The sequence below is a fragment of the Alexandromys fortis genome, unplaced genomic scaffold (genome assembly GCF_014885135.2).
Source record: "Alexandromys fortis isolate MF-2015 unplaced genomic scaffold, M_Fortis_MF-2015_v1.1 scaffold_4, whole genome shotgun sequence".
In the NCBI taxonomy this organism is placed as follows: domain Eukaryota; kingdom Metazoa; phylum Chordata; class Mammalia; order Rodentia; family Cricetidae; genus Alexandromys; species Alexandromys fortis.
In genome coordinates, this window is record NW_026067944.1 from 4,466,214 (window position 1) to 4,471,980 (window position 5,767).

The 5,767-nt window shown below is 43.0% G+C and overlaps 1 pseudogene; it reads left to right on the forward strand.

Moving 5' to 3' along the window:
• Positions 1 to 1,087: 1,087 nt before the first annotated feature.
• On the forward strand, positions 1,088 to 4,127 carry LOC126505667 (39S ribosomal protein L28, mitochondrial-like; annotated as a pseudogene).
• The last annotated feature ends 1,640 nt before the right edge of the window (positions 4,128 to 5,767 follow it).

Below are 5,767 nucleotides of genomic sequence, written 5' to 3' on the forward strand. Positions count from 1 at the left end.
GGGAAGGGGAAATATAATGGATTTTCCAAATGGACTGGAAGCAGGTGGGCATGGGAATAGGAGGGATCAGGCAGAGGAAGAGAGTACTTTGAGAGTCAACTGGAACTGGTGGGCATTGGGGGATGATGTGGAAACCTCATGCAGGGGAAACTTCCCAGAACCTTTGAGAGTGATTCCCTACCAAAGACTTCTAATAATGGGAGACACAGAGTCTGAACTAGCCATCTCCTGTAACCAGACAAAGCTTCCAGTGGTGGAGTTTGGACACCAACCTTGCCACATAATGTTCTACCTACAATCTGTCCTGTCTACAAGATGTGCTGGGATAATGGTCGTGCAGAAATTGTGGGGGTGGTCAGCCAATGACTGGTCCAACTAGAGGCCCAGAACATGAGAGGGAGCCCACATTTGACACTGAGTGGATAGCTAGGAACCAGAGGTTGGAAATTCCAGAGACCCAGAATAGAACCAAACACAACTGGAAAAAAAATTCAGTGAAATGATTCCTAATGACATTCTGTTATACCCACAGGTAGATAATTGCTTAGCCTAGCTGTCATCTGAGAGGTATCATCAGCAACTGATGGGAGTAGATGCAGAGACTCACAGCCAAACACTTGGCAGAGCCAGGGGAATCCTGCAGAAGTGGGTAGGACTGCAGGAGCCACAGGGGTTGAGGACACCATGAGAACATGGCCTATAGAATAAACCAAGCATGGCTCGCTCATAGGGGATCACAGAGACGCAAGTATGAGTCTGAGCTAGGTCCTCTGCATATACCTAATGGTTGTATAGGTGAGTATTCTTATGGGACTCCTAACAGGGGGAGTGGAGGTGTCTCTGACTCTTTTGTCTGCTCTTGGGAGCCTTTTCCTCCTACTGGTTTGCCTTGTCCAGCCTTGATATGAGGGTTTGTGCCTAGTCTTATTGTGACTTGTTGTGTTGATATCCCTGTGAGGTCTGCCCCCCCCCCCTTTTTGGAGGAGTAGTGGAATCCAAGGGAAGGGAAGGTGGGGAGAAGCTGGGAGGGGTGGAGGGAGGGGAAATTGTGATTGCGATATGATGTATGAGAGAAGAATAAAAGAAAAAAAAGACATTTCCCTCAAATTTAGTGGCTAAAAGCAGCTGACTTACTACTCATACTCTGATATCTTAGGAATTCAAGGAGAGTTCTTGGGGTATGATTTGCCTTTGGTTGAGTGGGCCCTCTGACGTTAGAAGATCCAACACAGCCTTCTATATTTGGGAGATGATGTTTTGGTGGTATGTGCTAAAGACATCTCAGTGGGGAACGATTTTTAGAAACACAAACAAGTATGTACCTTAAGCCCCACACTTAGGAAACACATTTATTTAAAGCAAGCCTTTACCTCCACACACATTTGAGTGGGGGATTCCCATTTTAACCTTGATTATAGAACTGAGAGAATATTTATCCTTTATACCCAATTCAGACATTTGTTACTTTTCTGGCCCTGCCCTCTGTCAGCTATGAAAAGCTCCGACGTGTTTCTAGAGCTTTCTGTTCCTTAGTGACCCTGTCGGTAAATAGGGAAGTGTTCTTCCTAGGCGATTAAGTGAGATCTTACAGAGAAAATGCCCAACTTGCTATGCAACATATGGCGAGCACCCAATAAATGCTAGCTGTTTACTGTTATTTTCATATTAGCGGTGATGACATAATTACTAATTACCATCACTGCTTAATCTTATAGTCAGAGAAACAGCTCCAATAGGGGACCTTGGCAACGATGTGTGCCGCAGCTTCAGAACTTGAAAAAGATTTTGGCCCCTCACTGTCACGCCATTTTTCCATCTAGCTGGTTTTCAAGAAGCGTTGATGAAAGTCAAGAGAAATGCTGGAGGACGCGAGTGCGCAACTTTCAGAGGTAGAGGATCATGCAATGCCTCTGCACAAGTATCCTGTGTACCTGTGGCAGAAGCTGCGGCTGCGGCAGGGCATCTATGCTCGCTTGCCGGCCCATTTCTTGGGTTCACTGGAAGAAGAACGAACGCCGACCACTACAGCCCTCAGAGAGTCAAGTTCAAGATCAACTCGAAGAACGGGCTGCGCGAGCTGAGGACATGGTACCCATTCCAATTCACTACCCTCCAGAGTTCCAGCAGGGGCTGTGGGGTGAAGAGGGCCTGATTTTGGGTTACAGATATGCCAACAACAACAAGCTCTCGTCAAAGGTGAAGAAGGTGTGGGAGCCTCAGCTGTTCACTCGGGAGCTTTATAGCGAAACCCTGGACAAGAAGTTCACCGTAACTGTGACCATGTGGAACCTGGATCTCATTAATGAGGCCCACGGGTTCTACTTCTATATTCCCAAGACCCCAAAGAAAGACCTGTGTTCCAAGTTTGGCATGGACCTAAAGCGAGGGATGCTGCTGAGGCTTGCTTGCCAGGACCCCCAGTTACACCCTGACAAACTCGAACGGAGAGTAGCCATCTAATGAGAAGTACAAGAGTTTTGTCATCCCGGAGGCAGAGGCTGAGTGGGTTGGCCTGATGCTGGAGGAGGCTGTGGAGAAACAGAGGCTCCTGGAGAAAAAGGACCCTGTACCCTGTTCAAGGTCTACGTAGAGGAGCTGGTCCAGGCCTGCAGTGGTGCAGAGGAGAGCTGGTGACCGCGCCTGAACTCAGGCCTTCCCTGTGGGCTTTTAGCATCGTGGACAAAGCTGGGCACCTGTGGGCAGTGGGCGAACCCTGATTGGCATGTGCTGACCACACAGCTCCTGTAGTAGACTGTTCAGAGACCCCTCTGTACCAGGACTTGGAGGCCTGGAGTGGAGCAGATGCCTGTCCAAGCTGGTCAAGTACTTACAGCATTGTAGTTCTTGGGCTTGGAATAAGTCTGAAGCAGTCTGAGCCACAGTAAAGTGTGCTGGTTTGCTTGGGGGGGGGGAGGGAAGAGAGAGAGATCCTGGAAATGAGGTGCCCACAAGACTACCTTGAGCGGGAAACAGCAAGGCTTACTTAAACACATGTCTGGGAAGAGTGACCAATCTGCTAAAATGGCAAACAGAGGCATTTGAGGCAAACAATTGCATTAAGATGAATTTTGTTTTTCTCGCACCTGAAACAGACTGAAAGCACGGAGTCGAATCGCAGTAAGCGTGGTGAGAAGTTTTCCCGTTAAGTCTGCACGTAAAACGTCCGTGTCCCTTAAGCAGGAAGGCTGCCGCTTACCTTAGAGAGCAGAGCTGATGACACTTTCAGTCTCATCAAAACAACTGCACACAGCCCTACTTCAGTTTCCTCACAAAGGGAGAATTAGAAAGGCCGAACGTTAAATCTTATCAAGGACTGCAATTTGATTTCATGTCGCCAGCGGGTCCACCGCAAAGAAGGGAAGACTACGAAGCTGGCTTAACTGCTTCAATGCTGAGTCAAAAGTCAGCTCCATAAACCGCTCAGCTCCATGCTCTAAGGTGCGTGTGTGCTGGTGGAAGTTAAGAGCCAGTTGTTAGCTTAACCATTCATTTCATGGCATACCAGTTTAAGGCTATTCATGGACTACTGGCCTCAATGAATTCACAGATTCTGGGTGGTAATAAGAGAGAAAGATTCAGTAACAGCTCTATTTGAACCTAATTCAGCGAGATATATCTGAGCATAACCCCGATAGAGGCACTGTGATCTACAGCGAAGCCTAATTTGCCTTCTACTCCAGTTTGCAATTAATGAAAAGTCCTCAGGAAATCCCAATTTCTGATTAAAGAGAGTTGATGATGATTAATGCTCCCAAATTAACGAGCGAAATTGAAAGCTCATCTTAGCAAACGTCATTGCCCCTTCGGCCCTGGAGGCTGCGCTCTGCCCTCCTCTCTCATCACTAATGATGCACTTTGGAGTCGAAATTTTGACTTTCGGCTAAGGAGACAATGACAGTCCCTTATTTTTGAATAGAGAAATTATTCAGGGTCTTAGGAATTTGCTTTTATCTCTTTCCAATTATCTGAAAAATTACCATAATGTTGCCATGAAGCCAGGACATGAGTGTGAAGTGTACTCGGTCCCTGTACTGTGCCTCAGCCCATGGTACTTGGGTAAAATTTCAAAGTGGAAAGGCAGACCCCCAAAACATATTTCTAGGAAGATATGGCACAGAAATCACGCCTTTTTTTTTTTTTTTTTTTTTTTTTTTTTGTATTTGGGTCTCCTACTAAGTAAGGAAGTGGCTTTTTGTAGAGGACTTCAGGTGTGCTCTAAATATTTGCATCTTATAGGGGATTTCCAAATCCACTTATGGAAAGTTCAGAAACGACTCATCAGCTCTGCTAAACTGTCATTTTAAATTGGAAGTCTCCTCCACACAGCATTTGTTAGAAAGTATCTTCTTTGTTTAGAATCCCTGTACTTCAGGAAAAGCCAGAAGTTATTGATATTTGTGAACTCTAACAGAGTAGGAATTAATCCAGAAAATTAACCTATATTTCCTCAATTAACCTGTGCGATATTTCTCCTCTGCTAGAAATTTCATCAGAATTATCACTTAAATTTTTGTATTAATAGATTTTATTAGCAGTAACAGAAACACAGGCAAAGAAAAGTTCAGTATCACAAAATCTGATTACTTTGGCAAACCTCTGTTAATGTTTTGGGATTAATTAATATATACTTAAAAAAACAATTGTATGTATGTAGTTTTGTTCTGTGATTATATTAATTGTAGATTAATTTTAAAATTGAACAATGCATAACTGGATTAGTCTATGATAATTATATATCTTATTTATTCATTTTAGTGGTTGTATAGTATTTGCTTGTGTAAAATTATCAAACAGACAAATGGATTCTGTTTTTTTCCAATTATAAGTATAACTGTAAAGGAAGTTAATACTGCTAAGGTTTAATATAATTAACCAATGATTTCCTTGGGAATGCTTAAAAGTTGGAATTTCTTGGCCAAAAATGTTTCTTTAAGACATTTATACAATGTAAGAAAATTGCCAGTATTTTAATTACTTATTAGTGATGGATTTTTAATAAGAATAAAAGCATTCATTAGTTAAATGTCATATTATTATTCATTCACTTGCAGATTTGAAAATCTCATTGATCATTTATATTTTTTCTGTAATTTTGCTTTTAGTTATGTTTCACATTGTAATGTTTACCATTTTCTTCTTATGCTGCAAGAGACTGTCTCTTTGCCCTTTATCTCCCTTTACAAATAACGTGACTACCTTTGGAGTTTAATGTTCATTTTAACCATTGTTTCAGAGTATTGGAAATTCCGTACCCACTCATACTTACTAAATGTGTATCTTTATACTTCACTTTCCCCCCAAAATGTAATTACAAACTAAATTCTATATGTTTTATTCCTAAACTCAGCTTTATCCCATGATATAGAGCAGACAACTTGCAAATGTTAGGATCCAGAAAGACCATCAGGATCCCATGGCATAGAACAGGCAACTTACAAATGTAACGACCCAGAGAGACCATCCGTTACCCGAAGAATGGACTGACGTGAATGAGACAGCGTGTGGGATCCAGAGAGACCATCCGTTACCCAACGGAACGGATTGTCATGGATGAGACAGCATGCAGGGGGCAGGCACCACTGCGTTGCTGTTGCCCGACACTTTACAGAACACTTCAGTTAAAGGTTAGGAAATCTGAAAATGTTGGGACTCATGAGCTGATAAAAACTATAACTTTAGAGAGAAACTCCGTGTTTAACTGGAAAACTATAAAAGACGCCATTTACATTACAGGCTCTGATATCAGAAGGCAATCGTTAAAAGTAGA